We start from the raw sequence: 10,276 nt of genomic DNA on the forward strand, positions 1-10,276 counted from the left end.
TATCAGAACATGCCATATATGGCAGACGATGGTTGATATGGGTGATGCAGAGAGTAGCCGAGACCAATCTGCCGTTATTATCTGGGACCCATAGGTTGATTAGACAACATATCATGCGTACGCCTCTTGCTATCTATGCAGGAGGAATGGGTCATAACCTTATGCATTTAGTTTAGGGCTACGAGCCTGTTTTTCCTCCTTGGAAAGGAGCACGTTATTGTATATCTGCACTATTCCAGGGAAGGATATGTAGGTGCTACTATGCTTTATTTCATTAGGCCAAGAGGGCCAGTGTTGTGAGGTTTTGAATGCTTTATTTCATTAGGCCAAGAGGGTCAGTTGTCTGTTTAGTGCAGGTGCGGTTAATGGTTTCTTGTTTGAGTTTTGTGCTAGACAGGTTTGAAGAAGCGCTTGGAAGGAGCCTTTTGTTGCGTGGAAGCTTCTTGTGGCCCTATCCAGGTGGTATCTCTCCTTTATGAGTACTGTGGTTTGTATGTTATGTGTGTTTGTGTACTTTTTAAGGGGTTTTTCGTTTCTTATTGGGGACCGGCGTCCAAGGCATGAAGTCCCAGGATTAGGTTCAGTATGTTTGAGAGAGGTCTGAGTGGTCATGGCCTCCTGTAACGATATTGTCAGGCATTAAAAGACATGTTTTAGAAGGGAGTCCTAGTGACCCTGTTCTGCTAGCCTACTAGGCAGCTGTTCTAGGAGTTCTTGTTAGTTGTGAGGCAGTTAGCGAAGCCTACTAGAAGAAAAATAATGATGATAAAGGAAAAGAAACCCCGACTCTCTTAAAGAAAATAAAAATATACAAAGGTGTGTAAAAAGGGGTTCTAGCCCCTATTAAAAAAAAAAACAAAAGACAAGAGAAAAATTTATGAGCAGTTGATCATTGCCTCGTGGAGGCTTGGTAGGTTCCTGGGGACGAATCAGACCCGGGGCCGATACCTTGTCTTCCTAGGGGTGGCTTCTTGCTGGAAAAAGAAAATAAGGAAGGTTGGAGCGAAAATAAAAGTGAGCGTCAGAAAATGATTAAGTGTCGCCTTGCGAGGGCTTGGTAGGTCCTTGGGTACCGAGACAGGTCTTGAGGCCGATGCCTTGTTCTCCTTGGGTCACTACGCTCAGCTCCCTCCTTTTTACATGCACGAGTATGTCAATAAAATAAAACCCTAAAAGAAGAGATGTGCAAACAACAAATACTTCTTGCTCAGGCTATAGGAGTCCTCGCCTAGTAGGAGCTCCTAGTTGTGTTGTCCTTAGTTAGGTAGGTAGTTCAGACCACCACTTAGGGCAACCTCTTTGAAAGTTCTTTTTAGTTTGGCTGTGTTGGAGCAGTTGGTTAGTGACTAGCTTCGGATCTTTTATCATATCATGCTAGGCCTACTCCTTGTGGATGTCATGCCTTGGTTTTGTCAGGGGGTAGGGTGAGCATTGTACTGTGTTTACTATGTATCTATTTTGTATCAGCTTGATGCTTCCTTTGGTTGTTTTGTGCAGATCTATCGTGGGTTCGACGGACTAAGTCGCCCTATCCCGTGGTCGCCAATGAGAGCGAAATTTTGGTGCCGATAAGTACTTAAAAATAGCTAAAAATTACGAATATCAAGGGAAAAATATTCAACGTCGAAGGCGGCGGCTCGATCTAGGACGATTTTAAGCGCCAAAGTGCTTTAAAGGTGCCCGAGCAACACTTGTTGATTTTTCATAATTTTTCAGACTATCTGCGGGTTGACAAGAGTTATCGGCCAATGCAGGATGTCAAGCCGGACACCCAAGAATTTTCAGAGCTCAATTCGGAGTCCGGACGGGGAAATGGCCACAAAATGGTCAAGATATAAAAAGGTGGACACTTGGGAGGCCAAAATTGAGCATGCCTTTTGAGTTTGGATCCCCCCCCCCCCCCCCCCCCAAAAAAAAAAAATATGCACCTTATGAAGCAAAAAACGTGGAGAGAGAATGAGGGATGAAAAAACGTGGAGCAACATGGCGGCCGTTTTTTGCGCTCTCTCATGATGGAGATGGAGTATGTAGGCTGAAAGCAACCTATACAATCGATCATGGGGCTGATCTTTCCTCTCTTGGCTGATCTTATCGCCTGTCTTCACACGTCAAATGGTGGTCTCTATGAAGATCTCTGATTTCAGTCTTTCTCTCTCCTCACTCTCTCTCTTCTAAGGGCAAATTCATGTGGTGAAGAAGAAGAAGAAGAATGGATGACAGATGCTTGTCCAATGAAGACCGGATTGCTCCGTGGTTCAAGAGGAATGAATATTGCTAATTGTGGACTGTCATGGACATTAATGGTGGTTGGAAATCAGTCCCGAGATATGGCAAATAAAAACCAGCAACCCGCAAAGAACGGTAATCTCATTTTTATATAGAAAATTGATATTTTATGCAATTTGCTTCATGAATATTTGTTCCCATGGGATAATTATGCATCATAATGTTTTTTGCTATGAGTTTGATCAGTTTATGCTCAGAAAATCAGAAAATCATAAGTGTTGTGGATGAAATTAATAGGGTAAAACCCGTAAAACATGCGAAATATGGAAAAATTGGGTGTTTTTGATATATCAATGGAAAATATAGTAAGACACACAAACTAAATTTGTGTTTTTGCTGAAAATCTACCTAAGGGCCACAGCCCACAACTCATTTTTAATTTTCAGTCATTTAATATTGCGAAAAAATATAAGAAAAATAGATAAAATGAAAAAAAAAAAGGGAAAAATGGATTTTGAGTGTCGAAAATTAAGGAAAAATAAGATTCATGTTTGTGGATGTATGGGGGATATGAAGTATGAGGTTTAGCCTCAGTTCAGCCCTACCTTTATGTTTTAGTGAGTTTTTATTGCTTTTCATACAATAAAAATGAAAAAAATGAACCCTAAACCGATCAATAATACACAACCTAAACAGGTGAGGGGGTAGAGTGTATAAAAGGTGTTTAAATGCTGAATGAAGCGATGAAAAGCATGCTGGTTTTTTATGTATACCATTTAGGTTGGTCGATAATTAAAAATTAAGAACCTAGTAGCATGAGGGTTTCTCGGTGCTAGGTTCATGCAACGCAGCATACGAGCGATAGTCAAATTCATTGAAAGAATGCTTTTGCACTAAATACCAATGCTGATTTTCTTAATTGTTTGAGCACGTGGGCATTCACAATTTGCATGAATCATTAAGAAATTTAAAAGGTATCAGACAATATCTCCTAGATGCATGGCAATTGCTTTCTAGAGGAACATGACCAACGTTGAGTGAGTAAGGTTGTCCAAGCTGCAGGCTAGGCGTTGGGTCTAGCGGAAAGAGAGTGAGGTAAGGTACAATCCTGGATACGATCAATTGGTACCTTGAGTGGAAATGTGTGTGATATTGTGTTATATATGTTTAGCGACGCATCGAGGGGCCAATCCCCAAGGTGTAGGAGAGTCGTAGTGAGGTAGCGGCAGTCAGCCGTGGGAGGACCTCCTATGTTTGTACTTCATGCTATTTGGCAATGTGCTAGGACTCCCTCTAAGGAGTGTTAATTGGGTTAGAGTTGGACTATGAGACGTGATACAAATGCAAGATGTTTAGGAAGGTAATGTATGATGTATGTGTCATCAATGCTCTTGGCCGTGAGGCCATGGGGTTGTTGAGCACATGATAGAGGTTCGGCTAGTGCATGAGCCAGTGTGCCAGCCCATTTTAGGTCCCATCAAATAGTTACCTCCAACTGTATGCCTGGCCCTATCCAAGGGGGTTGTTAGCTACGCTAGGTATATGGACCTAACCCACCGCGAGATGTCTCTCTGTGGGTACTGCTTGGAGCGGGAGAACGCTTTGGTGCCAGGGGAGGCTCTGGCTATAAATCCCTTGCCTCCGGATCCCGTACAAGAGGCCGACGTGTCTCGAGATGGGATCTCGAGGCCCATGTACTAGTCAATGGGCAGAACTTAGAGCAGCAATCCTGTAGATTGCTGGGATAGCCTTCGGACGTGATATTGGATGTAGTCCAGGATTTTTATAAATAAAGAGTAGTTATTAGAGAAAGAGGAAGTTGCTTGGCATTTTTTTTATGTCAGTGCCTAAGTTACGTGAAGGAACTCGTGATTAATTTGTTTAATTAAGGAAGCTGATTTTGCATATAAAAAATGTAAGGTGTTAGGTAATTAGATAACTAAAGCAAATTGAGGAAAGTGCGGTGAACGTGACTTAAGTTTGTCCTACGGAAGGGCTGGGAACTTTTCTCAAATGATGAGATAATAAGACAATGAAGACCTAGTATCAGTAGATGTAGATTTTTTGGTTTATTCTGTTTTAGGGGAAAGGAATGGGACTATGCTGTTCAGTAGAGAAGTTGAGCTTCACATCCCTCTCGTTTCCCATTCTCCATGAACCAAATGCAGCATGAATCCGCATCAACTTTGTTTTTCCTATGCAAAGTGGTATATTTGGAGCTCGACGCTAGCTCTTTCCTAGAGACTTTGCTGATAGGAAAGGAACCCTGACCTCAGGTCGATCCCAAGTGGGAATGGAACCCTGACCTCAGGTCGATCCCAAGTGGGAATGGCTGGACACTTCCGCTTGAGGCAAACTTGGAAAGACCTAGATCGCAAACCCTGTGTCATTCCGTGTGAGCGCCAGGTAGAGCCTTCTAGACACTCCTTCGGATGGGCTGCTAAGACATATCATGCAAGCAGATAAGCGTATACGTTACAGTTGGTATTAGAGCAAACCAATAGGATCTAAGATTTACAAAGGAACTTAATGGAGGAAAGTAAAGGGGATAAGGGGACAGCCAGGGGAAGGTGAGTGGAATAGAGCAGCTTTTTCTGTTGAAAACATTTTCTTACTCTCTTATTGATGCTGGATTGCAGAGTCACGAAGCATGGAACAAATTCTTGGTGTTCTAGGTTATGTTTATGACTACAATGCGTGCTTTGGATTATCGCCAAAGGCTAGGCATGATGAATATCCTAGACCGTATCTACAATCCTTCACCCCTGTACACGGAACGGAGGTGGATAGGAGAATCAGGAATATACTACATAGCAGCCCATCGACTTGCGTACCTTCAGACCAACTTGAAGAGAATAAAGTGGATGGAGGATTTAAAGATCGTGAAGCTGTTCATCTTTGTCGAAGCTCACACAAACGCAACCCTACATGTTGGCAGTCGGCAAATCAAGCAGAACAAGTATGTGTATGAAGAAGTGACTCGAGCGGACAAAATCAAAGTGCTAGGGCGTTATGAGAAGAACGGGTATTAAAGGAAGGGATACCCTAAGCTTCCTATGAATTATCGATTCTTGAAAATCCATGACCCCACTCCATATTATTACTCAGTCCCTGAGCCGATTGTAACACAATCCTATTTTCCCCAAATTGATGTACCAATCAGCTTGTTCTACTTTTCCAAAATAAATGTACTCAAAGGGCTACGCCCTCATGAATGAACAAGATTTTTACTGTTGTCTATCCTATTTGTAAATGTTGGCAAAGGAGTTAAGTGATTAGGTCACTTGGCTAAAAGCTGTGCTGGTCATATTAACGTAATATGGGAAACGTTTGATAAGTTTTAACATAAAGAATCTTATTGTCTAGGCGCAACCCCAAGTGCAGGCTCCAAGTCTGACCCCTGCACTAAGTACAGCTATGATTCAAGAGAAGAAGTTCCTTCTCAAACAAATTAAGCCACCTGAGTTCGATGGCAAGGGAAGGATTGTTCAAGTTGACGCTGAGATCTGGATTGAGTCCATGGAGGACTACTTTGAGGCAGCAGGAATTGCACCTGCTAACCAATCTATGCTCACCAAACTTAAGCTTACAGGCGAAGCAAGACTTTGGTGGAAAGAGTGGTGCAGAGACCAAGCGATCTCGAAAGAACACCATATTGGGGAATATGGGATTTTTTCATAAGTTTGGGACATGTGGTCAAATCTTTGGATTTGTCATAACTTGAACACTATAACTCCAAATCAAGCGCTCTATAGCTCAATAGATTCCATTTTTCAAGCACTTTCCAATGATAGGTTACATCATATGGTTTTGAGAAATTTATGGGCATGTTATCTGGGTGCTACCTTTTTAGTATTCAAAAGATGGGAATTGGGAGATTCCCAAACTCACTAATATTGTGTTAAAGGGTCAATCACTTGGGAGAAGCTTAAGGAAGCTATGCGGGGAAAGTATCTACTACCTGCCTACCGCACACAAAAGATGAACGAATTCTATGAATTGAAGCAGCTTGGACTATCCCTTGATGCATATTATTCAAAGTTTGTCTCTCTCTTAAAGTGCGCGCCTTCAATGGATATGACACAACATGTGTCAAAGTTTAGTGCTGGGTTAAATCCACCCATAAGCACTCGTTTGGAATCAATGTGCCCAACGGACCTACAAGATGCACTCATTAGAGCTGCGCCAATAATTGTATAGGGACCAAGCCAAGGAACAACAAGACTTGGCCCTACAAGGATCAAAACAAGGGAATGTATAGGGCTCAGATTAAGAGAGCGCATGGTCAGAATTAGGAACAAAGGAAGAAAGCTAGGACTAATGCTATCAACAACTTTGTTCCTACACAAGGTAATGGCTGCAATCTCCGTTGCTTCCATTGCAATGAGCCCGCACACTTCAAGAGGCAGTGTCCCAAGCTTAGCAAGGGACATCGCCAAGGGCCATTCCAAGGAGCCGCCCATGGGCAAGGAGCCACCGTCATGGCCAGAGGGAGAACCTCCAGTGTTGCCAACAAGGAGCTGGAAAATGAAAAAGATCCATCCATGGATGCTGACATTGAGAGGGCAATGATTCATGCCGCTCTTCACAAGAAGGGTCCGAATCGCCAATTCTCAGTGATCCAAACTCCATCGGATTATGAAGGAAAAAGCTTCAAAACCCTAATCGATTATGGCAGCACACATTCCTTCATTTCACCGATCTGTGCAAAAAGGCTAGGGATAGCCACAATAAACTCACCTACCTTACTTGTGGATTGGCAAATGGTCATGAGGTCTCTTGTACTAGGCAAACTGCTACGGTGAAATTCCTACTGGGTGGGAAGCTGACTTCGGTGAGATTCAAGGTAATGAACCTAGGTGTCCACAAATGTTTGCTCGGAATGGATTGGCTAATACCCAATGATTCCCATGTCCACTGTGGAAAGGGCCAAGTCTCCTTCCGAAATTTTGAAGGGAAACTAGTTACAACTCAAGGAGAGGCTGGTAAGCCAAAAATTCAGTTGGCAAAAGCAACACGGATAATAAAAGTTGTTAGAAAGGGTCTACCTGTCTATCTGATTAAACTGAATAAGCTAGATCAGAATCAGGAATTTGGGAAAGAACCTTCATGGTTAAAGGAATACGCAGACGTATTTCTTGAGGAGCTGATAGAACTTCCTCCTCAAAGGGAAGTCGACCACAAAATCAAGCTGACGCCAGAAGCTGCACCAGTCGCAAAGAGACCGTATAGGATGTCCATCCCGGAAGCTATTGAACTGAAAGAGCAACTCAAGCAACTGTTAGACCAAGGATACATCCACCGTCCTAGCAGTTTGCCATGGGGAGCTCCAGTATTGTTCCAAAGGAAGAAAGATGGAATGCTTCGGCTATGCATTGACTACAGAGGGTTGAATCAATCAACCATTAAAAACAAATACCCCATTCCAAGAATAGATGAACTACTTGACCGTCTTCAAAGTGCGAAGATATTCTCTAAGATAGATCTCAGATCTGGATATTATCAGATAAGGATCAAGGAAGAAGATATCCTGAAGACTGCATTCAGCACAAGGTATGGACACATTGAATTCCTAGTGATGTCATTTGGACTGACAAATGCTCCTACTACCTTCAACAGGTTAATGCAGGATATCTTTAGGCCCTATCTTGATGACTTCGTACTCGTCTTCTTTGACGATACCCTAGTCTACTCTAAGCAGGAAAAAGATCATGAATCCCAACTTCACATTATTCTTGAAACAATGAGAGGACACAAGCTTTATGCCAAGAAGAAGAAGTGTGCATTTTTCAAGCGACAGATTGAATATCTGGGATGCATTGTATTAGTGAAAGGAATTTTGGTAGATCCAGCCAAGGTCACAGACGTTATGGAATGGCCAACACCAACTTCTGTCAAAGAAATATGTAGCTTCCTTGGATTGACAGGATGGTATAGGATCTTTATCAAAAACTATGCTTTGATTGCAGCGCCTCTGACTGATCTACTAAAGAAGAAAGTCATTAGGAGAAATATGGACTCTCTTTTTTGCCCCTTAAGGAGTGAATAAACAAATATAGGCCTAACCAATGAGAGAGCTGGGATTCCAGATTCATGTAACATGAATCTTCAAGCCATATCTTGGACCAAATCTTCCCTCAGCAATAAAATAAGGGAAAAGGGGAGTACAAAGCTGTCACTTCTTGGAAGTTTGTGCCTCGAATTTTCATTTTCTTATTTTTTATGTTTGACTTTTCTTTTCTCCCCTTTTCAGTTTCCCCCTCTTTTTTAGGCGGAACTCAAATTTGTCATATCTCTTTCCCCGCTTCTTCTTTCCTGACGAAATTTTACAGCCTCACTGTTTCTTTCCATGTCTATAACCCTGTAAAATTTCATTTGCTTTGCACAAGCACAGAGAGAGATTCATGTGTTTTATGAGAGCAGAGCTTGTTTTACCAAAGCCCTAAGATTCTCTTCACAAAACTCTACAGGTATATTTTTCTCTTCCATAGATGTTCTATGGTAAAGTTTTATCTCGTTTGGAGAAAACCTGTGCAAGTTATGTGCATTCTTTGACATGTAATTTCTTTTGTTTTGATGCTCTAGGAGTCTTTTACAGTCAATAATAGTGATATTTTGAATACTCAACTTCTTCTTCAACATCTTAGGGTTTCTCTGTAAACAAAGTTACAGGTATATTGTCTTGTTTTTTTGTTGCTCCACTGTTAAATTTTATCTCGTATAGACAAAATGTATACAAGTTACATGCATACTGAGATTTCCTTTGTTTTTTTACTCCAAGAATCTCGGAGAGTGAAGAACAATGATTTATTAAGAACTCAACTTCTACAACATCTTTGGGATTTTGAACACTCAACTTCTTCTTCAACATCTTAGGGTTTCTCTGTAAACAAAGTTACATGTATATTGTCTTGTTTTTTTGTTGCTCCATTGTTAAATTTTATCTCTTTTAGACAAAATGTATACAAGTTACATGCATACTGAGCTTTCCTTTGTTTTTTTACTCCAAGAATCTCCGAGGGTGAAGAACAATGATTTATTAAGAACTCAACTTCTACAACATCTTTGGGATTTTGAACACTCAACTTCTTCTTCAACATCTTAGGGTTTCTCTGTAAACAAAGTTACAGGTATATTGTCTTGTTTTTTTGTTGCTCCACTGTTAAATTTTATCTCGTTTAGACAAAATGTATACAAGTTACATGCATACTGAGCTTTCCTTTGTTTTTTTACTCAAAGAATCTCCGAGGGTGAAGAACAATGATTTATTAAGAACTCAACTTCTACAACATCTTTGGGATTTTTTGCAGAGAAAGCCACAGGTATATTGCCATTTTTTACTACTGTTCCATGGTTAAATTTCAACGCATTTGGACAAAGCCTATATAAGTTATATGTATGTGTTGACCCAATATTTCTTTTGTTTTTGTACTACAGGAATCTGTCAGTGAAGGAACAATGGTCTTGCTATAAGTCAACTTCTTGTTCAACATATCTAGGGATCTTTGTGAAAGAAATTACAGGTACAATGTTTCTTTTTTAAATTGATCCATTTAATTTTAATTTCATTTGGAGATAACATTTGCAAATTAAACACATGTTGATAGGTAACTTTTGTATTTGGTTGTTACAGATGTCTTCACGAAGGAAAAATATCAGTAGCATACTTGCAGTGGAGGTCTTCAACAGGAAAGATAATGGCAGTAATTGGATTTGTGATAAGTATTATAAGTTGGATTGGATTTTGATGCACCCAAGTACTCGAGGGAGTTTCAAGGTCAAGCGCAAGGATGTTGCAAACCCTAGCAAACATTGGAAAGGTAGAATTCTAGAGTTCAGAAAATTTCTTAATGGCACAAGTGCAGTAACAGAAGTGTTGATTCAACATGTTTATACGCATAAACAAATCTCTGTACACGACAAGAACAACATTGCAAATTATAAACAAAACAGTAAGTTGTTAAATTTTATCATTGATTATTCTTTTGTATCAGAGTTGTTTTTAAAAGTCTTTGTAGTATTCTAATTCAGTCTTGTTTGATTGATAGCT

The 10,276-nt window shown here is 40.7% G+C and overlaps 1 long non-coding RNA gene across 1 annotated transcript; it reads left to right on the plus strand.

Annotated features, from left to right (window-relative positions):
* Positions 1-9,240: 9,240 nt before the first annotated feature.
* On the plus strand, positions 9,241-9,982 carry LOC148014256 (uncharacterized). Its single transcript, XR_015688597.1, has 4 exons — positions 9,241-9,356; positions 9,466-9,548; positions 9,664-9,749; positions 9,860-9,982. It is a non-coding gene; the product is annotated as an uncharacterized LOC148014256 (long non-coding RNA).
* The last annotated feature ends 294 nt before the right edge of the window (positions 9,983-10,276 follow it).

Source organism: Lygodium microphyllum, chromosome 25, assembly GCF_053477565.2.
Source record: "Lygodium microphyllum isolate KBCC chromosome 25, Lygodium_microphyllum_v1.1.10, whole genome shotgun sequence".
Taxonomy (NCBI): domain Eukaryota; kingdom Viridiplantae; phylum Streptophyta; class Polypodiopsida; order Schizaeales; family Lygodiaceae; genus Lygodium; species Lygodium microphyllum.